General features: G+C 35.8%; 1 long non-coding RNA gene and 1 pseudogene across 1 annotated transcript; one reads left to right on the forward strand and one right to left on the reverse strand.

Moving 5' to 3' along the window:
* Positions 1 to 452: 452 nt before the first annotated feature.
* On the reverse strand, positions 453 to 2351 carry LOC134479826 (uncharacterized). The gene is made up of 2 exons (XR_010053577.1): positions 2079 to 2351; positions 453 to 628 (listed from the first exon to the last, which is right to left on the reverse strand). It is a non-coding gene; the product is annotated as an uncharacterized LOC134479826 (long non-coding RNA).
* On the forward strand, positions 2298 to 27022 carry Vom2r-ps84 (vomeronasal 2 receptor, pseudogene 84; annotated as a pseudogene).

A 27254-nucleotide genomic window follows, 5' to 3' on the forward strand; every position in this document is an offset into this window, starting at 1 on the left:
TGTGAACATTTGCCTAGGACTCTCTACTTTGCTGACTTTGCTACTCAGACTGAAATACAAACCACTCACATGGATCCTTGCCTCTCTAGGATGGTTGGTCCACCGAGCAGATTCAGATTCACTTATAAGCAGTGCTATAAGTGAATGATATTGAGCATTTGGTGAGTGTATCTGACCCCACCACCTTCCGGAATTGTAGGTTTCATTTCACGTATAGCTTCAATAAATCACTGGCTTTGAGGCAAGATTATTCTAGTTGTTATTTAACATAAACACTTTTTTCCAAAGGGATACTATACTTGATCTTAAGGGATAAGGTGTTTTTAGTAGTGATTGTGTTTTAAGATCCACAAAGTATAACCAGGTGAACTATAGAAGTTCTAGAAATGTTGATGTCAGATTCTTGAGAAAGTTAGAGAAGTCTCTGTATTGATTTGGATTCCAGTCTTCACTTAACTTATTTCAACACAAATTAACATATTTAATTTTTAGATTCACAATATAAACTATTTAAGATATTTGAGTGATTTACATGGGCATGCATATTTTACTCATCTATAAATTATTGTTTCCTCTTCCTTTCTTTTCTTAAGCATCCACCACAGTTCCCACTGAATTTCTTGTGTTCCTTAAACAAAATAATAACAACAAAATCTATAAGTATATTTAGAGAAGCTAGTATATGACTAGGGCACAGGTATATGAAGAATCTCTAAAATGTGGAAATCTTAAGGAAATCTGATAGTTACTCTCAGAAACCATCAATAGCCATGAGGTCTTCAAGTAGGAGTCAAACTTCTTGACCATCTCCACTTAACTGGTATATTTCTATGTTGATGTTTTGCTAATATTTTGCAGATATTTTGTATAGAGTTATAGCAAGTTAATTAACATATGAAAGTGTTCTCTTGTGCAAAACTCCTGTTTTCTAGGAGTCACCTACCACAAGAAAAATATAACACTTTTCTTCTTCATCTATCATGATGGTCCTATAGACTTGTAACACTAGAACACAGTGTTGCTTCCTAGTCACTAGTTGCTTCTAAGATACAAAAAAAGATGTTTCCAAACAATACTTCCTCACAGCTACTACTGCATTGAAAATGGACAAAAATATGCAGAAAAATAAAGGTAATGTAGAATAGGTTGGACAGCACAAGTTTTTAAATTGAAAAAAAAGCATGAGAATCAGGGTGGAAATCATGATTTTGAATTCCAATATTTAGATTACATTACTTTTTCATTAGTATTGAATGTTTAGAATGTAGAGTTAAAGGGACTAAACTACCAACTTAAGAGTACAAATTGGAGTCCCATAGCTACAGCTGGAATTTTAGTAGAGGAGTGCCTTATCAAGCATAGCTGGTGAGGGTATCCCTTACTCCTATGGGGGCTCCATGATGCAGTGTACGGGAATGCTAAGGAACTGGGCCAGGATTGTGTGGGGTTTATGGATCAGAACCCTCAGAGAGACAGGAGAAGCAGATGGGATAGGGATTTGTAGAGGAGAAACTGGGAAGGGGGATAAAAATTGAAAAGTAAATAATTATAATGACCAAGGGAAAGAAAGAAAAAAGGAAGAATGCACAGATCATGACATCCTCTCTGGATATTCTTGAAACTTAAGTATACAATCTTTATCATGCAAATTATCTGTGGAACAGTGAAGAACTGAATAATTTTGGATAGAATTAACTTGAATATATTTCTGCCTTAGGTTGTTTATTGATTTTTAAGAAAATGGAAGTAGAGGCATTGTTTTGATACTCTGTTTGTTCCACTGGTGTGACATAGTCAATATTGTGCATGGTCTGTATAAACATGATACTGCCTATCCCTGTCTTGTACCTTGTAATACAATGTTCTGTGTGTCTCCAGTAGCTCTAATTGTACCATTACTGGATTTCTCACTGTGAATGTTCTGATACAATTCACTGACATCATTTCTAAATGTGTCTATATAATAACCTGCTTAAAAACTTCCACAACCAAATAAGAACAAATACTTCCTTTCATGCATTAAGAAACATGACTGATATCATGGAGACTGAGAATGAATAATTCTCCAAAGTATTTACCAATCTGTGTTACATGAGCTGTAGTCACCAGTTGCAGAGCTCCAGGCAAGAAAGTGCTTAACCTTCCTCCAGGGCTCAGAAGCAGTCTGGAAAAACAAAATGATTCATGAATATGCAATCACTTCTTTACACAGAGTAATAAAAGATGGTAGAAATTTGATGTGCTGATAGGCACCGCACATCACAAGCCACACTGCCTAGGTTTAAGTCAGGAAAAATATGTTTATTTTGATGGTAGTATTTTTCCTCCTCAACCTTCCACTTCTCATGGCAAATTTCATTGATCCCAGGTGCTTTTGGAGAATAAATTTGAGTAAAGTCAAGGAAAAAAAATTGGATATAAGTTGTGCTTTCATCATTGGAGCAGTTCAGTTGCCTGTGGAGAAAGATTATTTCAATGAGACTTTGAATGTCCTGTAAGTGCATTTTTATTTTCAATGTAAATGACATCTTCCATATTTCTTGAGTGTTCTGAATATGAATGTTAGGTAAATCATTGAGTTTTTTGCCATGTTTCTTAGTCTGAACACCACAAAACAAGCTTAATTATTTTACAGATCCAATCCTATTTTCTCCTTTTAATTATTCCAGTGAAAGTATTGTTTTTCTTACTTAATAACTGGAAGTTTAGGAATAAAGGAATATCTACATGGATCTTTCACTTAAATCCCTCCTAAAAACAGTTTATGTTTCACACTAGAGAGTGATGACTTATTGAATTTGATGCCATAATGTTTTATCCCAAGTACTTGCAAATAAATGATCATAAATTCTGCTTACAATTCTTCCATCAATATCTTTCTCCTAGAGCATATGCTGATTCCAGTAATATTCATGGTGCCTCTGGTTATCAAAAACTTTACATACATGCAAACTAACCCTTTCAATTTCATTGCATGTGGTCACTTCTTGCCTACAATGCTTCATCAATTTTGGAAAGAGAAGATCTTTACACTCAGAAATTCGTATTTCATATGAATATATGGATGTATATGTTTGCACGTAATGAGCATGGAATATTTAGCTCATTAGAGGGCAAGACATCCATTTGCTTTAAAAGATAAAATCAGAAAGACCTGTGACTGTGTGCTTTACAGTATTCATGTACAATCACTGGCTTTTGTCTTTTATAAACCACAGTTTGGCACTCTGTCTTTTGAGTAAAATATATTTGAAACATATGGAATTAAATGATATGTTTACATTCTTGGTATAGTGAGGCTATCAATAACAGTGGTGATGGCTTATGTCCCTTCTCACAGGCATAGGTTACATTTGTGGAGTGGGACAGTTGTAAAATTTGAGAACAGATTAGATTTTTGTCATTGTTTTAGAAACATGTCTACTTTTTTGCATGTCTATGTTGGTTAATCTTTGATCCCTTTATGATATTTATATCTTAAGAGACTTTTTGCAGTTATGTTAGAACATATAGGTTCACATATTACCAATGTGATATCAATAATCATTTTAGTGAGTTGCTGAGAGTTGTTTTAAAACATAGCCCTTTAGAATGCTAGGCTACACAGACAGCTTAAGTAACTGATGTTTCCTAAAATTTCACTGAAGGAAGTAGTTTGAGCACTGCATAAGTTTTATTCTTAAGTTACTTTTTTATATTAGTAAAATGTTTAATTGAAAATTTTGTGTGTGGTAATAGAGAACATCGTAAAATTGCCAATTTTATAGAATATAGAATGAAAACAAAAAAGAGATACAATTTTTGATGAAAACCTAATTGTATTTACCTCAAATTTAATCACTAAATATAGAGAAATATGTTTGCTGTTTATAGATCAGATTATATTAAATGACAAGGATGACATTGGAGATATTATTCATTACATAAACATAAACACAATGTAGCATTATTTCACTCACACTGTCTTGTGGCCCACTTTAATTACAAAAAAAATGAACATATTACATCAAAATTTCTTCTATATTATAAACATATAATACTGGAAAATACAAGTATCCCTGCAATTTATTTATTTTCCTTGTTCTCAGTAGGATGCTAGCATTATTTTATTGTAACTGGAAAGGTTGTCAAAGACATGTACTATAAATTAAGTTATAATGATGAGAAGTACCCAGAGTGAGTATATCACAGTCCTTTGTAAATAGAAAGTAGGTGAATGTTGCTTGGGTGGTAGGGCAAACCCTTAATTACTGCCCTAAGTACCTGGTACAAGTGTATAGCTGCACATTTGAAGTGAGTATAGCATGTAGTAAAGTATCTTATAAAACACTCAGATAAAATTGATGAAGCTAAGAAGTGCATGCTGACAGAAAAGTAATATAGCTGTCTCCTGAGAGGCACATACAGAGCATGTCAAATACAGAGGTGAATGCTAGCAACTAAAAATTGAACTGAGAGTGGGATCCCAGTTAGAAGATTAGAGAAAGGACTGAAAGTGCTGAAGGGGCTTGCAACCCCATAAGAGCAACAGTGCCAAACAACCAATGCTCCGAGGGACTAATCCACATGACTCCAGCTACATATGTTTTGTCCATATCTTTTGTTTTTTCTTTCCTTTCTAGTCAAACACTGAAAAGCAAAGATGGATATCCTCTCTGTAAAGGATGTAAATACAATATCTTATTTATGGGAGACACACTGACATGAGCTTTTGAAGTGTTTGTTATTTTCTAGGTTATCATGTCAACTCAATATCACAATGAAAGACAGCTGTTTCCTTCTTTACAAGTCAGATGCAGAAATATCCAGTACAGAATGGTACTTATATTGAGTATAATTGATCATATATAAACATCTGTCCATAATAAAAACTGCTGTTTTACAGAAAAAGAACTAAAACCAACAAATATACCTTGGCATTAGCCTTTTCATTGGATGAAATCAACAGGAATCATAAACTTTTACCAAATATGTCTTTGGTTATAAAACATACTTTGAGCTATTGTGATGGAAATACTGCACTCCATATATATAAAGAAAAATTTTATAAGCCCTTTCCTAATTATATGTGTAATGAAGAGACTGTGTGCTCATTTCTGCTCACAGGAATGGTTTGGAGGACATCTATAACACTTTTCAGCAACTTGGACACCTTCTTATTTCCATGTGTGAGTTATCATAGGCAAGGAATTCTTCACATCATTTTTCTTTGGGAGACTTTAATAGATATTATGAAAATTAATAGATGAGGTTGTACTTGTACTGATATCAATCTATATAGTTCAACAGTACTTCCTAATCAGAGATATGATAGACCTTCTACTAGGCGTGACTCCCTGAATTTGACAGATTCCAGAAAGGAAGAATAGAGGATACCACAAAGAACTGAGTCTGGCATGGTGTCAGTGAGAAACTTACAGCCTTGACTGACTAGCAGTCAGAATGTTTCTTAATTTATAAAAATCTCATTAACCAATGATTTATTGATGTTGTTCCAAAAACTAGAAAATATTATCTCTATCCCCAGATATCTGCTATCTTCATCTTTAGTTTAGATATCATTGTTAACATTTCAAATAACACATTTATCACTTACCATCATAGTGGTGTTATAAGTTTAGTTATCAGTGATGAACTGTGATGAATCAGAATTTTATTTTACAAACATTTTCTCTATAAGTCAACTTTTAATTATCTGGAATACTTTTTTTCCAAAGGCATGAGGACAAACCATTTTTAGCCTGGAAGGTCATAACAATTTGTTATGTTAGCCATTTTACTAACATTTACATTTATTTACATTTTGCTATGTCTTATCTTGCTTTTCATTAACTTCCTCCTCATAAGATACAAGAGTGGACATTCATAAGTGAACTTTTCTAAGAAAGAGGGGTTATGTGGTTCTGATGACTCCTTCTTTCGTATCTTTCCAAATGATTATTTTTCCATCATTATAATATACTTTGTATTTTAGAGATAACTCCATTCAATCTAACTTTGTTTCTGTCTAATTGCATGAAGAAATACAACTTACGAGTCTAATATATTTTGCAGCAAAATTGTTTGGTTATCTAGTGCTTCACTCCTTCTTTAAAAGGGGAACAAAAATACCCTTGGCAGGGAATAGTGAGGCAAAGTTTAGAACAGAGACTAAAGGAACACCCATTAAGAGCCTGCCCCATGTGTGGCCAATATATATATATACATACATACATACATACATACGTACATACATATACATACATGCATACATACATATATATATATATATATATATATATATATATATATATATATATCTCCACCAAACTAGATAATATGGATGAAGCAAAGAAGTGCAGGCTGACAGTAACTGGATGTAGATCTCTCCTGAGAGACACAGCCAGAATATGGCAAATACATAGGCTGATGCCAACAGCAAACCACTGAACTGAGAACGGGACCCCCGTTGAAGGAATAAGTATTAGAAAGGACTGAAAGAGCTTGAAGGGGCTTGAGACCCCATATGAACAATAATGCCAAACAACCAGAGCTTCCAGGGACTAAGCCACTACCTAAAGTCTATACATGGACTGACCCTGGACTCTGACCTCATAGGTAGCAATGAATAGCCTAGTAAGATCACAGGTGGAAGGGGAAGCCCTTGGTCCTGCTAAGACTGAACCCCCAGTGAATGTGATTGTTGCGGGGAGGGCGGTAATGGGGGGAGGATGGGGAGGGGAACACCCATAAAGACGGGCAGGGGGAGGGGTTGGGGGATGTTGGCCTGGGAACTGGGAAAGGGAATAACATTCGAAATGTAAATAAGAAATACTCAAGTTGGGGTTGGGGATTTGGCTCAGTGGTAGAGCGCTTGCCTAGCAACCGCAAGGCCCTGGGTTCGGTCCCCAGCTCCGAAAAAAAAAAAAAAAGAAAAAAAAAGAAAGAAAAAAGAAATACTCAAATTAATAAAAAATTAAAAAAAAATATGTGTTCCTAAAAACTAAAGAAGTATTATATATCAAATTTTCCTGTTAAATAGTACAGGAAGTATTTCTGTATTGAGGCATAAATGACTTTTTGAAAAAAATTAGCCAAATATCTACAAGTTGTAAATATATTAAAATTTCTCCAAACATTGAATACACAGACATCAAGACAAAAACGGTATGACAGAACAGAAGTCATTATAACATACAAATATGTTTTGTTATATCTTTTTCAAACAGCTATGCTTGCTGTTCCCATTAAAAGTAGATGTATCAGTCTTCCACTTTTGCTCATTTGAATCAATGATGAGAGGAAAAGTCAGAGATAATCAACTGTTTGTGAGTAAATATGATTACATGTTTTTAAGTGAACTATAACTCATGCTGCTCTCTGTATTGTAGTTCCTCCAGATTTCCTATGGACCTTTCCAAACCATCTTCAGTGATAATGACCAATTTCCCAATCTCTATCAGATGACCCCAAAGGACACATCACTAGCATTGGCAATGGTCTCCTTCATACTTTACTTCAACTGGAACTGGGTTGGCCTTCTCATCTCAGATAATGATGAAGGCAATCAATTTCTGTTAGAATTAAGAAAAGAGACCCAAAACAAGGAAGTTTGCTTTGCCTTTGTGAATATGATGAAAAGCAATGAGTTTTCATTTGATTATAAAAATGAAATGTACTACAAACAAATTGTGATGTCATCCACAAATGTTATTATCATTTATGGGGAAACAGAGAGTATTACTGAATTGAGCTTCAGAATGTGGAAATCTCCAGTTATGCAGAGGATTTGGATCACCAAATCAGAGTTGGATTTCCCGACAAGTGAGAGAGACTTAACTCATGGCACATTCTATGGCTCTCTGGCATTTCTACAGAACCATGGTGAAATTTCTGGATTTAAAAATTTTGCAGAGACACGGTACCATCTCAGAAGCAGAGATTTAAATCTATTAATACCAGAGTGGAAATACTTTAGCTATGAAATCTCAGCATCTAACTGTAAAATATTGAGGAACTTTTCATCCAACGCCTCATTGGAATGGCTAACAGGACAGAAGTTTCACATGGCCTTTAATGATAAGAGTCATAGTATATACAATGCAGTATATGCCATGGCACATGCACTCCATGAAAATAATCTGCAAGAAGTTGATAACGAGGAAATAAGAAATAGGAAAATAGCAAGTACTCACTGCTTGAAGGTAGTGTTTCATTCTTTTTCCTGTTTTTATTGGATATTTTCTGTCTTTACATTTCAAACGTTATCCTTTCATTCACTTCCAACCGCCCTCTCCCTAATTCTATGAAGATGATCCCACCCTCCCAACCTCTCTCATTTTCCATCTCATAGAGAATTACGTGTTTTGGGGAATATAGGTTTTATAGTAGGATCTGATGGTTTTTTAAATTCTTCAGTTTCTCTTATATCACCCTTTTAATTTCTGATTTTGTAAATTGGGATGCTGTCTCTGTGCTCATTGGACAGTCTGGCTAACGGCTTAGGTATATCTTGTTGCTTTTCTCAAAGAAATAGCTCCTGGTTTTGTTTAATCCTTGTATAGTTCTTTTTGTTTCTACTTGGTTGATTTCAGCCCTGAGTTGGATTTTTCCTTTGTCTATTCCTCTTGAGTGTATTTATTTCCCTTGTTCTTGAGCTTTCTTGTGTGCTGTCAACCTCTGTCAATCTGCTAGCTCTGCTTTTTTTTAAGTCACTCCAGCTATGAGATCTCCTCTTAGCACTGTGCTCTTTGTGCCCAAAATATTTTGGTACATTGTACCTTTTTTCCATTACATTCTCAAAAGATTTTAATTTCTTTATTTCTTTCGTGACCAAGTTATCATTTAATATAGTGTTGTTCATCTTTCATGTGCATGTGGGCTTCCTGTTTTTTGTTTGTTTGTTTGTTCGTTTGTTTGTTTTTTGAAGACCAGCCTTAGTCCATGGTGATCTGATTGGATGCATGGGATTATTTCAATCTTCTTCTATCTGTTGAGGCCTCTTTTATGAATGATTATATGGTCAGTTTTGGAGAAGGTTCCATGAGATCCTGAGAAGAAGGTATATTCTTTTTGTTTTAGGATGAAGTATTTTACAGATATCTTTCATTCCATTTGGTTCATAACTTCTGTGAGTTTCAATGTGTCTCTCTTTAATTTCTGTTTTGAGGATCTGTCCATTGATGGGAGTACAGTGTTAAAGTCTGACTATTATTGTTTGTGATACAAGGAATGATTTAGCTTTAGTAAATTTATTTAATGATAGTGTGTTCCATGGCATTTAGAGCACAAATGTTCAGAATTGAGAGTTCATCTTGGTTGGTTTTTCCTTTGATGTAGAAGAAATGGCCTTCCTTAACTTTTTTGATAACTTTTGGTTGAAAGTTGATTGTAGTAAATATTAGAATCGCTACTCCAGTTTTTTTCTTGTGATCATTTGCTTGGCCTTGTTTTCCAGCCTTTTACTCTGAGGTACAGGCTGATTTTGTCACTGAAGTGTGTTTCCTCTATACAGTAAAATGCGGAATCCTGTTCATGTATTCACTATGCTAGTCTATATCTTTTAATTGGGGAATTGAGTACCTTGATAAGAGACATTAGGAAGCAGTGATTGTTCTTCCCTGTTATTTTTGTTGATAGAAGTGGAAATATGTTTGTATGGCCATCTTATTTTTGGCTTGTCAAATGAAGATTACTTTCTTGGTTATCCCAGAGTGCAGTTTCCTGACTTGTGTTGCAGTTTTCCATCTATTTTCATTGTAAGCCTGGATTTGTTAAAAGATATTGTGTAAATCTGGTTTTTTTATGGAATGTCTTGGTTTCTCCATCTTTGTTAATTGAGATTTTTGCTGGGTATAGTATCCTTGCTCACATTTCTCGTCTCACAGGGTCTGTATGGCTTGTGCCCAGGGTCTCCTAGCATTGATCGTTCTATTGAGAAGCCTCACATAATACTGATAGATCTGTCTTTATATGTTACTTGACTATTTTTCCTTACTGATTTTAATAATCTGTCTTTGTTTTGTGGTTTTGGTGTTTTAAGACATATTTCTTGTCCAATCTACTTGGAGTTCTGTAGGCTTCTTGTATGTTCCTTAGGGATCTCTGTTTTTGGGTTAGCCAAGTTTTCCCCTATAATTTTGTTGAAGATATTTACTGGCCCTTTAATTTGGGAATCCTCACTGTCTTCTATATGTATTATCCTTAGTGTTGATCTTCTCATGGTTTCCTGGGTTTCCTGAATTTTCTGGGTTAGGGCCTTTTTATATTTTGCATTGTTTTTGACTATTATGTCAATATTTTCTACAGTATCTTCTGCCCCTCAGATTCTTGCTTCTATCTCTTGTATTTCATTGGTGAATCATATGCCTATGACTCCAGATCACTTTCTTAGGATTTCTATATCCAGGGTTGTCTTCTTTTGTGATTTCTTATTGTTTCTATTTTTATTTTTAGAACCTGGATGGTTTTGTTCAGTTCCTTCACCATATTGGTTGTGTTTCCCAATAACTCTTTAAGGGATTTTTCTGTTTTCTCTTTTAGGGCTAATGCTTGTTAATTGTGTTCTTCTGTATTTTTTAATGGGAGTTATTTTTGTCCTTCTTAAAGCCTTATATCATTATCATGAAATGTGTTTTTAAACATGAATTTTCTTTTTCTTCTCTGCTGGGGTATCTAAGACTTGCAGGCCAGAAGGATCCTATCACAGGCTCCTCCATGGTTCCTATGCCCTATGTGGTTCTCGAGGGTCCTTCTTTGTACAGTTATCATAGCAAAACTGGGCACTCACTTGTGGGCTTAGGAGTGAGTGCATTCCTGAAAGACCAGCTCTCTCTGAGCAGGTTATGGATCTGGAGGCTGTAGGAGAACCTTAGCTTTGGGTGCAGATGGAGACAGGGATATATAGTGTTTCTTCTAATAGATGATGGTTCGTGTCTTCAATTGCATCGCCATTTAAAATCTCTCAAATGCACACACTTAATGAAATAGGAAATAATTTCCAAAATAGATTGGTTTCTGAACATTTTTTAAGAAAAAGAAATTTAGTGACTTATATAAATGGAATGGAAAACAAAGGCACAGTTTATCAATTAAAATGTGTAGTTTCCTAGTTAGCATATGCATATCCATCAGCATACTCCTACAATGTTCAATATAAACATTGCTTCTTCATGAATTTTCTCTAGGATGAGAATACGAGTTTTTCTATATACTCATCAATTTTTTTGGAAATCATTCTAAGGAATGATTTTCATTAGGTCCTCCAGTATTCTGCCCACAGTATTGCCTCTGGTAACTCATTTGGTTTCTGAGAGTAATTAAAGATATTGTGAATAGAATATTTTTACAGGATATTTTTAATTTACATTTTAAATATTATCCTCATTTTCTGACTCCCCCACCAGAAACCCAATATCCCATCCACCCTCAGCCAGCTTCTATAAAGTTGCTCTCTCACCCAACCACCCACTACCTCCCAGCTTCCCGACCTGACATTCCCTTACACTGAGGCATTAAGACTTGACAGGACCAAGGGTTCTCCTTGGATTGATGTTTGACAAAGCCATCCTCTGTTACATTTGCAACTGGAGACATTGGTCCATCCATTTGTACTCTTGGTATGGTGGATGAATCCCTGCGAACCTTGGACTTCTGAGGTTTAAGGTCTCTTGATAGTGTTGTTCTTCTTATAATGTTGCCAAATTCTTCAGCTCCTTCAATACTTTCTCTAACTCCTACATTGGGGACCCTGTTCTCAGTTCAAAGGTTGGCTACAAGCATTTGTCTCTGTATATAACAGGCTCTTGCAGAGGCTCTCAGGAGACAGCTATATTAGGCTCTTCTCAACAAGTACTTCCTGACATCCAAAATATTTTCTGGGATGATACCTGTATATGGGATAGATTCCCCAGGTGTGATAATCTATAAATGGCCTTTCTATCAGATTCTGCTACAAAATGTATCAAAATACTTCCCCGGTGAGCGTTTTTGTTCCTCCATGTAAGATGGTCTAAAGCAGCCACACTTTGTTCATCCTTCTTACTGAGTTTCAGGGGGTCTGGGAATTGTATTTTGATTATTCCATTCTTTTGGGTAAATAGCTACTTATAAATGAGTGCACACCATGCACAGTATTTTGTGATTTGGTTACATCACTCAGGATGATATTTTCAATTTCCATTAACTTAAGAATTTTAGGAAGACATTGTTTTTAAAAGCTGAGTAGTATTCAATTGTGCAAGTGTACCACATTTTCTGTATCCACTCCTCTATTCAAAGATAGTTGGATTTTTTTAATGTTCTAGCTATTATAAATAAACTACTTTAAACATAGTGGAGCACGTGTCATTGATATATGTTGGAGAACATTAAAGGTATATGTCCAGGAGTGATATAACTTGGACCTCAGGTAGTACTAACACCAATTATAGGAGGAGCCACCCAAGTGATATCCAGAGTAGTTGAACCAGGTGGCAATCCAACCAACAATGGAGGAATGTTCCTCTTCTACACAGCCTTGCCAAAATCTTTTGTTACCTGAATATATAATCTTGTAAATTCTGACCTGTGTGGGGTGGAATTTTAGAGTTGTTTTGATTTGCATTGACCTGATGACTAAGGATGATGAATATTTTTAGGTGCTTCTCATGTATTCGATATTCCTCAGTTGAGATTTTTTTCTCCATCTTTATTAATTTGGGTATTTCTTATTTACATTTCAACTGCTATTCCCTTTCCCGGTTTCTGGGCCAACATCCCCATAACACCTCCCGCTCCCATTCTATATGGGTGTTCCCCTCCCCATCCTCCCACATTACCGACCTCCCCACAACAATCACATTCACTGGGGGTTCCTCTTGGCAGGACCAAAGGCTTCCCCTTCCACTGGTGCTCTTACTAGGCTTTCATTGCTACCTATGCAGTTGGAGCACATGATCAGTCCATGTATAGTCTTTGTGTAGTGGCTTAGTGCCTGGAAGTTCTGGTTGCTTGGCATTGTTGTACATATGGGGTCTCGAGCCGCTTCAGGCTCTTTCAGTCCTTTCTAAGATTCCTTCAACGGGGGTCCCATTCTCAGTTCAGTGGTTTGCTGCTGCAATTAGCCTATGTATTTGCTGTATTCTGGCTGTGTCTCTCAGGAGAGATCTACATCCGGTTACTGTCAGCCTGCACTTCTTTGCTTCATCCATCTTGTCTAGTTGGGTGGCTGTATATGTATGGGCCACAGGTGGGGCAGGCTCTGAATGGGTGTTCCTTTAGCCTCTGTTCTAAACTTTGCCCCACTATTCCCTCCCAAGGGTATTCTTTTTCCCCTTTTAAAGAAGGAATGAAGCATTCACATTTTGGTCATTCTTGTTGAGTTTCATGTGTTCTGTGCATCAAGGGTAATTCGAGCATTTGGGCTAATATCCAGTTATCAATGAGGGCATACTATGTGTGTTTGTCTGTGATTGGGATACCTCACTCAGGATGATGTTTTTCAGTACCATCAGTTTGCCTATGAAATTCATAAAGTCATTGTTTTTGATAGGGGAGTAGTATTTCATTGTGTAGATGTACCACATTGTCTGTATCCATTCCTCTGTTGAAGGGAATCTGGCTTCTTTCCAGCTTCTGTCTATTATAAATAAGGCTGCTATGAACATATTGGAGCATGTGTCTTTGTTATATGTTGGGGTATGCTTTGGGTTTATTCCCAAGAGAGGTGTAGCTGGGTCCTCAGATAGTTCAATGTCCAATTTTCTGAGGAACATCCAGACTGATTTCCAGAATGGTTGTACCAATCTGCAATTCCACCAACAATGGAAGAGTGTTCCTCATTCTCCACATCCTCACCAGCATCTACTGTCACCTGAGCTTTTGATCTTAGCCATTCTCACTGGTGTGTGGTGGAATCTCAGGGTTGTTTTGATTTGAATTTCCATTATGACTAAAGATGTTGAACATTTCTTAAGTGTTTCTCAGCCATTCAGCATTCCTCAGCTGTGAATTCTTTCTTTAGCTCTGAACCACATATTTTAATAGGGTTATTTGTCTCCCTGCTGTCTAACTTCTTGAGTTCTCTGTATATTTTGGATGTAAGCCCACTATCAGTTGTAGGATTGGTAAATATCTTTTCCCAATCTGTTGGTTGCCGTTTTGTCCTAACCACAGTGTCCTTTACGTTCCAGAAGCTTTGTAGTTTCATGAGATACCATTTGTCAGTTCTTGATCTTAGAGCATAAGCCATTGGTGTTTTGTTTAGGAAATTTTCTCCAGTAACCATGTGTTCCAGATTCTTTTCCACTTTTTCTTCTATTAGATTGAGTGTATCTGGTTTGATGTAGAGGTCCTTGATCCATTTGGACTTAATCTTTGTACAGGGTGATAAGAATGGATCGATCTGCATTCTTCTCCATGCTGACCTCCAGTTGAACCAGCACCATTTGCTGAAAGTTCTATCTTTTACCCATTACATAGTGTTGTCTCCTTTGTCACAAATCAAGTGACCATACATGTGTGGGTTCCTTTCTGGGTTTTCATGTCTATTCCACTGGTCTATCTGTCTGTTTCTGTACCGATACCATACAGTTTTTATCTCTATTGCTCTGTGATACTGCTTGAGTTCAGGGATAGTGATTCACATGGTGGTCTTTATATTGTTGAGGATAGTTTGAGCTATCCTGTATTTTTTGATATTGCAGATGAATGTGCAAATTGTTCTGTCTAACTCTATGAAGAATTGGGTTGGAATTTTGATGAGGATTGCACTGATTCTGTATATCACTTTTGGTAACATGGCCATTTTTACTATATTCTTCCTGCCAATCCATGAGCATGGGAGATCTTTCCATCTTCTGAGATCTTCAAGTTCTTTCTTCAGAGGCTTGAGGTTCTTATCATACAGATCTTTCACTCACTTGATTAAAGTCACATTGAGGGATTTTATATTATTTTGGAATATTATGAATGGTACCACTTCCCTAACTTCTTTCGTGGATTGTTTCTGTTTTGTGTAGAGGAAGGCTACTGATTTGTTTGAGTTAATTGTATACCCAGTCACTTTGCGGAAGGTATTTATCAGGTTTAGTAGTTCTCTAGTAGAACTTTTGGGATCACTTAAGTATACAATCATATTGTCTGCAAACAGTGGTATTTTGACTTCTTCCTTTTCAATCTATATCCCTTTGATCTCCTTTTGTTGTCTGATTGCTCTGGCTAGGACTTCGAGACCTATATTGAATAAGTAGGGAGAGAGTGGACAGCCTTGTCTAGTCCCTGATGTTAGTGGGATTGCTTCAATTTTCTCTCCATGTAGTTTAATATTAGTTTCTGGTTTGCTGTATATGGCTTTTACGATGTTTAGGTATGGGCCTTGAGTTTCTGTTCTTTCCAGGACTTTTATCATGAAGGGGTGTTGAATGTTGTCAAATGCTTTCTCTGCATCTAGTGAAATGATCATGTGGTTTTTATCTTTCAGTTTGTTTATATAGTGGATTGTGTGGATGATTTTCCATATAGTAAACCATCCCTGCATCCCTGGAATGAAGCCTATTTCATAATGATGGATGATTGTTTTGATGATTCGGTTCCCAAGAATTTTATTGAGTATCTTTGCTTCAATTCTTGTAAGGGAAATTGGTCTGAAGTTCTCTTTCTTTGTTGGGTCTTTGTGTGGTTTAGGTATAAGAGTAATTGTGGCTTCATAGAAGGAATTTGTTAGCGCTTCATCTGTTTCAATTTCGTGGAATACTTTGGATAGTATTGGTATGAGATCTTCTATTAAGGTCTGATAGAATTCTGCACGGAACCCATCTTGACCTGGGCACTTTTTGGTTGGGAGACTTTTAATGACTGCTTCTATTTCTTTAGGTGTTATGGGTTATTTGTTCCTGATTTAACTTCGGTACCTGGTATCTCTCTAGGAAATTGTCCATTTCCTGCAGATTTTCAAGTTTTGTTGAATATAGGCTTTTGTAGTAGGATCTGATGTTTGTTTGCTTTTTTTTTTTGCTTTTTTTTTCATTTCCTCTGGCTCTGTACTTATGTCTCCCTTTTCATTTCTGATTTTGTTAATTTTGACACTCTGTGTGTACTCTGATTAGACTGGCCAATGGTTTTTTTCTATCTTGTTGATTTTCTCAAAGAACAAGCTTTTGGTTCTGTTAATTCTTAGTATAGTCCTTTTTGTTTCTACTTTGTTGATTTCAGCTCTGAGTTTGATTATTTCCTGCCTTCTACTCCTCCTGGGTATGCTTGTTTCATTTTATTCTAGAGCTTTTAGGTGTACTGTCAAGCTGCTGATATATGCTTTCTCCTGTTTCTTTCTGCAGGCACTCAGAGGTATCAGTTTTCCTCTTGGCACAGCTTTCATTGTGTCCCACAAGTTTGGGTGTGTTGTACCTTCATTTTCATTAAATTCTAAGAATTCATTAAATTCTAAGAATTCATTAAATTCTCTCTTTATTTCTTCTTTGAGCAGGTTGTCATTGAGTAGAGAGCATTGTTCACATTCCATGGATATGAGGCCATTCTTTCCTTATTGTTATTGAGGACCAGCTTTAGCCTGTGGAGGTCTGATAGGACACGTGGAATTATTTCTATATTTCTCTATCTAGTGAGGCCTGTTTTATGACTGATTATATGGTCAATTTTGGAGAAAATACCATGAGGTGGTGAGAAGAAGTTATATCCTTTTGTTTTAGAATAGAGAATGTTCTATAAATATCTTTAAATCCATTTGGTTCATGATTTCTCTTAGTCTGTCTATGTCTCTGTTTAATTTTTGTTTCCATGATCTGTCCATTGATGAGAGTGGGATGTTGAAAACTCCTATTATTGTGTGAGGTGCAATGTGTACTTTGAGCTTTAGTAAGGTTTCCTTTATGTAAGTAGGTGCCCTAGTATTTGGAGCATAGATATTAGGATTGAGAGTTCATCTTGGTGGATTTTTCCTTTGAGGAATATGAAGTGTCCTTCTTTATCTTTTTTGATGACTTTTGGTTGAAAATCGATTTTATTCGATATTAGAATGGCTACTCCAGCTTGCTTCTTCAGGCCATTTGCTTTGAAAGTTGTTTTGGAGCTTTTACTTTGAGCTAATGTCTGTCTGCCTCTGAGGTGTGTTTTCTGTAGGTATCAAAATGTTCTGTCTTCATTGCATATCCAGTTTGTTAATCTGTGTCTTTTTATTTGGGAATTTAGTCCACTGATGTTGAAAGATACTAAGGAATAGTGATTGTTGCTTCCTGTTATATTCATGTTTGGATGAGAGATTATGTTGGTGCTTGTCTTCTCTTTGCTTTGTTGCAGAATGATTAGTTTCTTGCTTTTTCTATGGTGTAGCTTGCCTCCATGGGTTGGGTTTTTACAATTTATTATCCTTTGTAGGCCTGGATTTGTAGAAAGATCTTGTGTAAATTTGGTTTTGTCAAGGAATATCTTGGTTCCTCCATCTATGTTGAGAGTTTTGCAGAATACAGTAAAATGGGCTGGCATTTGTGTTCTCTTAGGGTCTCTATGACATCTGAAATCTGTCCAGGATCTTCTGGCTATCACAGTCTCTGCTGGGAAGTCTGGTGTGATTCTGATAGCTCTGCCTTTATATGTCACTTGACATTTTTCCCTTACTGCTTTTAATATTCTTTCTTTGTTTTCTGCATTTGGTGTTTGACTATTATGTGGCAGGAGGAGTTTCTTTTCTGGTCCTATCAATTTGGAGTTCTATAGGCTTCTTGTATGTTTATGGGAATTCTTTAGGTTAGGGAAGTTTTCTTCTATCAATTTTTAAAAATATTTACTGGTCCTCTGAGTTGTGAGTCATCACTCTCTTCTATACCTATTATCCTTAGGTTTGCTCTTCTCATTGTGTCCTGGATTTCCTGTATGTTTTGGGCCATTAGCTTTTTTTGTTTTACATTATCTCTGAAAGTTGTGTCAATGATTTTTATGGAATCTTCTGCTCCTGAGATTCTCTCTTCTATCTCTTGCATTCTGTTGATGATTCTTGTATCTACGGCTCCTTGTTTCTTCCTTTGGTTTTCTCTATCCAGGGTTGTCTCCCTCTGTGCTTCCTTTATTGCTTCTATTTCCATTTTTATTTCCTTCACCTGTTTGATTGTGTTTTCCTATAATTCTTTCAGGTATTTTTGCATTTCCTCTCTATAGGCTTCTCCCTGTTTATTTGTGTTTTCCAGATTTTCTCTAAGGGAGTTCCTTATGTCTTTTCTTGAAGTACTCCATCATCATGATTAAATGTGATTTTAAATCTAGATCTTGTTTTTCTTGTGTGTTTGAATATTCAGTGTTTGCTTTGGTGGGAGAGGTGGGCTCCGATGATGCTATGTAGTCTTGGTTTCTGGTGCTTGGTTCCTGTGCTTGCATCTTGCCATCTCGTTGACTCTGGTGTTACCTTGTTCTGCTATTTCTGAGAGTGCTTAGACCATCCTATAGGTCTGTGTGTCCAGAATGCTGTAGACCTGTTTTCCTGTTCTCTTTCAGCCAGTTATGGGAACAGAGTATTCTGCTTTCAGGTGTGTAGGCGTTCTTGTCTACTGGTCTTCAGGTGTTCCTGAGAGTGTGTCTCCTGAGTCCACCAGGCAGGTCACTTGGACTTACCTCTGGTCTCTGGCTGGGAGTTGCTTCTCAGAGCCAGATTTCAGCTCTCTATGAGTGCAGCAACCAGAAGAGCCTGCCCCACCTTTGCCCGGGACCCTGTACACACAGGCCCCAGATGGTACCAAGCGTTTTCCTCTAGAGTCTGCAATGTGGGCAGAGACTAGTCTCCTCTGGCTTCCCATGTGTGTCTGCCCCTCTGAAGCTCTAGCTCTCCTTCCCATGGGATTTGGTTGCAGGGAGCTGTTTGCCCGGGTCCTTTCAGATCATGGCGGTGTCTGGACCTCAGCATTGAGTGCCCCTATCTTCCTGTTCCCAGAGGCCCTGTACAGTTTCCTCGTGGGACAGGGATGTGGACAAGAGTGGGCAGTACTGGATGTCTCTCCTGCCCTGCAGTTTCAGGAGTGGTCACCTCTCTGGGTGGTGAGCTTTCTCTCCCACGGGTTTTGGGAGCATGGAGCTGTGGGTCTGGATCAGGGAGGTTCAGGCTCCAGCTAGAAACTGGAAGTGCTGGGTCCTGGAGGAATTTTGCCTCTGTGACTACTGAGTCCACCAGGCAGGTCACTTGGAGCAGAAAAGTTGGTTTTACCTCTTGTACAGAGCCTGGAGTCGCTTCTCAGATCCTGGTTTCAACTCTCCCTGAGGGCAGCAACCAGAAGGGCCTGCCCAGACTTTGCCTGGGACCCTGTGCACAGGGGGTCCAGATGGGGCTAGGCGTTTTCCTCTAGAGTCTGAAATGTGGGCAGAGAGTAGTCTCCTCTGGCTTCCCAGGTGTGTCTCAAGAATTCTTTTTTTTGAACTGTGTAGCACATTCTTTTAAAGTGTATTTCATTCTCTGGAGCCTAACTTCTTGAAGTCTTTGTACATATTTGTATCAATACTATATTGGATATAGGATTGGAAAAGATTTTTTTCTCAATTAGTTATTTATGTTTTGTTCTACTGACAATGTCCTTTTTCCTATTGAAGCTTGGCAATTTTATGAGGTACCATTTGTTCATTCTTGATCTTCAGCATATGTTATTTGTGTTCTGTAAAGTAAATTTTCTCCTATGCCCATGTGTTTAAAGTTCTTCACCAATTTCTTTTCTATTAGTTTCAATGTACTTGATTTTAGGTGGAAGATCTTGATCCACTTGGCCCACTCTCTCCTTCTTTTTTCAATATAGTAATTGAAGTCCTAGCCAGAGCAATTAGGCAGCAAATAGAGGTCAAAGAGGCAAATTAAAAATAAGTTAAAATATCAGTATTTGCAAATGATATGATAGTATACTTAAGTGACCACAAAATTCCACTGGAAAATTCCTACAGCTCATAAACAACTACAGCAAATTGCCTGGATATAAAATTAACACAAGCAAATCAGTATACTTCCTCTACCCAAAGATTAAACAGACTGAGAATAAAATTAGGGAAATGACAACCTTCACAATAGTCACAATTAATACAAGATACCTTGGTGTAACTCTAACCAAATATGTGAAAGATCTATATGACAAGAAATACAAATCTCTGAAGAAATATATTGAAAAAGATCTCAGTTGGTAGAAATATCTCCCATGCACATGTATTAGCAGGATTTATATAGTAATAATGGACACCTTGCTGAAAGCAATAAAGAGATTCAAATAAATACTCTGGAAAATACAAAGTCAATTTTTCAGAGGTAGAAAAAGAAATTTGTATATTCATTAAGAATTACAAAAAAAGACAAGAATAGCAAAAACTACTCTCAACAATTAAAGAACTTCTGAGTGAACCACCATCCCTAAAGTCCAGCCTTATTACAGAGAAAGTAATAAATACTGGCTGGTGTGAGGAAAGAATCAGTCAGGTAGATCAATGGAATAGAATTGATGACCCAGAAATGAACCCACACATCTATGTTCACTTCATCTTTGACAAAGGAACTAACACTATCCAGTAGAAAAAAAGACAGCATTTTCAACAAGTGATCCTGTTTCAATTTGAAATCAGCATGTAGAAGAAAGGAAATTAGTCTATTTTTATTGCCATGTAAATAGCTCAATTCAAGACCTCCACATAAAACCAATTTCATTTCTCAAATTGCTATTACTATATGATTTTTCTCTTTTTCTTTAAATGATGTTGCCTTAACTACAAAATTATAATTTTACATTTTATGACTAGAAGGAATGGTATGTACATTTTTGTGCAATGCTTGTCTTTCAGCTAAACTCCTTTCTCAGAAAAACCCACTTTACTAATCTTCTTGGGGACAGAGTGATTTTAAAACAGAGAGAGAGAGAGTGCACGAAGACTATGACATTGTTCATATTCAGAATTTCTCACAACAGCTTCAGATTAAGGTGAAGATAGGAAAGTTCAGCCCATCTTTTCCACATGGTGAACCCTTTCTCTTATATGGAGAAATGATGGATTTGGCCATAGGAAGTAAAAAGGTGGGTGTGTACTAACTTATTCATTTATGCTACCCAGCAGTAACACTGCAAAATATTGAAATGAAATATTTTATGACATCAGGAACCAATTTGGAGGCTCCTGTTTTATCTTTCCTTTTTTCATTTTGAACATATTTTTAATAAGTCTCTAAAGATTTCATGCATGCATAAATATATGTTTGTCACATCAGAACCATTTTCTGAAATATAATGACTATAAAAATGTTCTTCACCACTGTTTGATATTCTTTTTTTAAAGTGAACAATATTCTCTTCATATCATTGTTGTTATTACACAGTAATCTCCTCCCTTAACTTAAACCTCTGGAACATATATAGATACTAGTGAGACTAATGTTACAGTTATGAAACACTAAGAGTCATAATTCTAACCTTTGTCCTTATACTCACAAATGTTTTCCCATAAAATAGAAGGACATATACCAAGTTCACTAATGAATACAATTTCAGAAATTCATATTCACAGAAATATCAATTTTTCATAAAGTTAAAAAAACGCCTTCACACTTTTAAGTTAGATGATCAAAATTTCAGAGGAATAAGTAGACAGGACTAGTACACCAGACAAAGAAATAGTTACTAATACCTATTAAATACAGCAGCAACAGCAACCAAACCAAAGAAAAAAATTAAGTTTCAATTATAGTTGAATATTTTTATAATATTCTCCAAATGAAATCAATGACAAAAAGCTTCTTTTTTAATCTTACAATATTCCTTGGTAATTTCAGAAGATGTGGAGTATCTTTCACATACTAGAGGAGAACTTTTCTTTATTAAACTGTAGGTAAACATTTAAATGTGTAATAAGAAAAAAGGAAAATAGATAACATTATCATTGATTGATAAGTATGGAATAATTCTTGACTAAAACATCTAACAAAGGAATATAACACACAACCAAAGATCATACTCTGAGAACAGAGAGAATTAAATCCAGAGATGCAAGCATGGTTCCACATATGCAAATTATTTGAGTGTAATATATTGCACAATATAGAATTGCATTATTTTCCTTAAACATTCAGAAAAGGCTGTTAACCATGACCAAAATTCATTCAGAGTTAAAGAAATCAAACAAGCGATAGAACAGAAGGAAGATATATTGGTATGATATTTTCTTTCACAAACACCTTGAAAATATATACAGAAAAAATTATTATCCACGAAAATCAGAAATAAAATAACAAGTAGTTTTATTGGTTCATGTTTTTATCCAAGCACTTTAGGAGCAGTGGTGCAAAAATCACTTTTACTTATCAGTCTGTACTATATTGTAAGTCTAATCCTGCCATGTGTGATATGGAGATACTAACTTAAAATAAATAAACCTGAAGCACAAAAGTATGCCATTTCTAGGACAGTAACTCAAAATAGTCTTTAAAATATTAGAGTGTAAACATAAATGATGGTGAGGTGTAAAAGAGAAAGATATACTCTGATCTGTATTTTGCCAATTAATCTATGGGTACTTCATGGTGAGACCCTGTAGGTCACTACCTAGCACTTTATTATTTTCAACCATATTAAACCAGTATCTGCATATTCCACTTTTTCACATAAAATTTCTCATGCTTTAAAATGATAATTTATTCAAGATCATATTTTTATCAGATTAAAAGACACACTGTCCCTCTTTCAATGTCTTCAAATACTAACTTGCTTCTCTATTGCTTTCATTACATTACATCATAAGGAACGTGAGGAGTGATTTGATGTATGGTTTATAGTCTGAGAAATACAAGAATGGATATCTACAGACTGGAACTAAGGCATAGATCTAAAAAGCACACTATTTACTGGCAATAATGCCCACAGTGAGATATGCAATCTTATATCAATTGCCAGTTAAGAAAATGCTAAAAACTTATGAAGGCAGGCCAGTGTTGGTTGAGAAAATATTTGAATTAAAGTTCCCTCTGTCTGTTCACATTACTTCGTGCAGAATTGAAAATAATTAACTTTAAAAAAAAAGAAGGTTGTAATATCTAGTTTTTACACACAGCTCACCATCAGCTCTTTTTTTTCTTAATAACTAGAAATTGAGAATTATCTACAAATTCTTCAACACATTTCCATTATTCACAGCTGGTCATTAAAAATAGACCCCATATGAACAACAATGCCAACCAACCAGAGCTTCCAGGACTAAGCCACTACCCAAAGATTATACATGGACTGACCCTGGGCTCCAACCTCATAGGTAGCAATGAATAGCGTAGTAAGAGCACCAGTGGAAGGGGAAGCCCTTGGTCCTGCCAAGAATGAACCCCCAGTGAATGTCATTGTTGGGGGGAGGGCGTTAATGGGGGGAGGATGGGGAGGGGAACACCGATAAAGACGGGCAGCGGGAGGGGTTAGGGGGATGTTGGCCCGGAAACCGGGAAAGGGAATAACAATCGAAATGCAAATAAGAAATATTCAATTTAATAAAGATGGGAAAAAATAAAAATAGACCAGGTGAAATGGCAATAATTTGGTGTACATAAAACAATCTCATTGAATCTTAATATACTAATATAAAACATAAAAGGAATAGCTAAAATTCATTATTAGTGTGTGTATATTTTTTTTCTCAGTTGCCATCCTCTGTGTGCAGTGCAGATTGTAGTCCTGGATTCAGAAAAATCTGGAAGGAGGGAATGGCAGCCTGCTGTTTTCTTTGTAGCCCATGCCCTGAAAATGAAATTTCTAATGAGACAAGTGAGTGTTTGATGCTCTGAAAAATCCTGCAAATATATATTACTCTTGTGCCCCTCCTGGGGTTATAAAATCAACTAAAAGGCAACTGTAAATATAAAATATATCACTTTTCTAATATATGTTTTAGATATAAAAATAATTAACAAACTCATGCCAAAAACAAACAAACAAACAAACACATATAACTTGTGTATTGAACCACATATTGACTCATAGAAAATTCATGGCAGATTACATTTTCATAAAAAAATACTTTAGGAAAAAGAACTGCAATATGAGGGAATTCTACTCAAGATTTTTTTTCCAATAATTATTCTACTGTAAAAAGAACCATGTACATTACATTTTAGTCTCTTTTTTTAAAAAATTAAATTTCATCAATACATCCATCATGGTATATGATTATTCACACCATGTACATATAGGGGCACATGAAGAATAAATATAATAGAAAATCTACTGGACTATGTTATGAGATGGCTAGGTACAAAATCCATGTTCTCTGTATGATTAATATAGAAGATAAATGTATTTGAAAATTTATGAGAAACTGCTAAGTACGTAAAATCCTGAGGATCATGTTCAAAGCCAAATGTGATAGGAGTCGATAAAGCAAGGGATAAAGGATAACCCATGATTTAGAATATATGATGAGACTCATATTCAGCACATTACAATCCACATTCATTATTAAATTATTATTTAGGATTGGCAACATGCATAAAGTTTGTTGTTAGCTTTTCAATTATTTTTCCTTTCAATTTAAATAATGAATTAAAATTATCAAAAGACATATGATGCCTGTGAGATGGTATAGCAGTTAAGTCATTTGTTGCTAAGGTTTACAATCTGACTTAATTCCCATGATGCATGAAATAGAACCAAGCAATGTCCTCAGAAGGTCTCTTTTGAAGTCATGCATTCCAACATTACACTATGCTCTAAAATAATTTCTAATAGTATACTGAAATTTTTTTAGATTTAAAAACAAAATAATTAATATTTTCATCAAATAATTCCAAAAATTCCATAAAACATTTCATTATAATAATTGCTATGTATGTATGTGTACAGGTACACATAAGAGGAAATAATACTCCTGTAGTTAAAATTTACATGCACTCATGAGAAAACAGTCCTGGGATCTGAACTTAGGTTCTCTGCTAGAGTAAAACATTCTTTTTTGAGCTAAACCAATTTCTTAAGGTTTTAGACAACTTATCAAATAGCTCTCCACAAAGGCATTGCTCTAGATAAGAATTCTGGAAACCAAAGAAGCACAACAACATACTATGAAATGACATAAAAAATAATTTAAAATACAATCACACTTAATGTTTTAGCCATGATGGGAATTACAACTTAAGAATGAGATGTTATTGCTTAAGGAAAAACAACCTGGGTTACTATACTTGCTCAAGGATTCCACTGTTACTTTACTGAATTTGTATCTCAATACTGATTTTATCCTTGAGTACATTCATAGGCACTGAGGGAATGGAGGTGAGGCAAGGATGAAAATGCTCAGCATTCCAAATGAAGAAGGGATCAAAGCGAAGTACTTCTTAGTACCAAGTATTTACACAGTGTTTTTTTTGTTTGTTTGTTTCTTTTTTATTTTGTTTTCTATTTCTTCTTCATTGCTAATATTAGTGTAGCTCAGGAGCAGAAGTCTGAACTATTGTTTATTTATTGCCAGATGAAGAGACATCTAACGGTTTATTTTTTTAATGTTTTCTACTTTTCAAACATCAATATTATATCTTCTCTCATTTTCTACCTTCTTATGAATCATGTAATTAACCACCTAAATTCAATAATGTCATTTTTACTTTTACATGAACACATACTTATAAATATGAACACATGCACAAGGCAAACCTGTTCAATTGAGTGTTATTTCTATGTCAATGACTGTGAGATAATGAATTATCAAGAACCTATTACAGGTATTGCTGCAGTAAAGTCAGAGTCCTAATATATCGCAAGGAATAAATTCATAAATCAGTTAATTATCTCAGAAAACAGTGAGTGTAGGTTTTGTATTTATAAAATATACCCAAAAAAGTCTGGTTTATGAAGGTATCATCTCTCAGTTCAATATTCAACTTGATATCAACATAGAACAAACACTGGTTTTGGAAATCTTTTCTTTCTGATAACATTGAATATGATATAATCAACAAAGTTAAATAGACAAAGAAATAATTTCTTGGTATTATTTTTCCTTACATCTTTATGAACATTATGAAAGGATAGCAATGTTTTGCAGCAATGCCCTCGAAATTACATTGTCAGCATCAAAGGCAACATTGCCATGCTTCTATGAACACCCTTACTTGAAATACCTTGTAAATAATGTTTCTAAAGTAGTACTAACTAAATCTCTTTGGACATCAGATATGGATCAGTGTGTGAATTGTCCAGAATACCAGTATGCCAAGACAGAAAAGAACAAGTGCATTCAGAAAGTTGTGACATTTCTAAGCTATGAAGATCCCTTGGGGCTGGCTCTTGTCTTAATAGCCTTCTGTTTGTCTGCCTTCACAGCTGTGGTACTTTGGGTCTTTATGAAGCACCATGACACTCCTATTGTGAAGGCCAATAACAGAATCCTCAGCTACATATTAATCATGTCACTCATGTCCTGTTTTCTGTGCTCTTTTTTCTTCATTGGCCATCCTAATAGAGGTACCTGTATCTTACAGCAAATCACATTTGGAATCGTATTCACTGTGGCTGTTTCCACAGTTCTCGCCAAAACAATCACTGTGGTTCTGGCTTTCAAAGTCACAGACCCAGGAAGAAGGTTAAGAAACTTCCTAGTATCTGGAGCACCCAACTACATTATTCTTACATGTTCCTTGTTGCAATGTATTCTGTGTGCAATTTGGCTAGCAGTTTCTCCACCATTTGTTGACATTGATGAACATTCTGAGCATGGCAACATCATCATTGTGTGCAACAAGGGCTCCATTGTGGCATTCTACTGTGTCCTGGGATACTTGGCCTGCCTGGCCTTTGGAAGCTTCACTATGGCTTTCTTGGCAAAGAATCTACCTGACACATTCAATGAAGCCAAGTTCTTGACCTTCAGCATGCTAGTGTTCTGCAGTGTCTGGGTCACCTTCCTCCCTGTCTACCATAGCACCAAGGGCAAGGTTATGGTTGCTGTTGAAATCTTCTCCATCTTGGCATCGAGTGCAGGGATGCTTGGATGTATCTTTGCACCCAAAATCTACATCATTTTAATGAAACCAGACAGAAATTCTATCCAAAAGATCAGGGAGAAATCATACTTCTGAATAAATATTTCAGGAATTCTGTCAAACATAAAGTTGGTATATAACCACCAACTATTTGGTTTTAGTGCATATGTAGAGTTTTAGAATCACTCTATCTGGAACCGCTAGTGATATCTACACGTAGTATATCTACTAACCTTGTATACCTTGTCCATAATAATCTTGCACTCATTCATCTCTTTAGTTTCCTCTGGGAAAACTACATTTCTCAAATTGTTATTAAATTTTA

This window comes from Rattus norvegicus, chromosome 7 (assembly GCF_036323735.1).
Source record: "Rattus norvegicus strain BN/NHsdMcwi chromosome 7, GRCr8, whole genome shotgun sequence".
In the NCBI taxonomy this organism is placed as follows: Eukaryota; Metazoa; Chordata; class Mammalia; order Rodentia; family Muridae; genus Rattus; species Rattus norvegicus.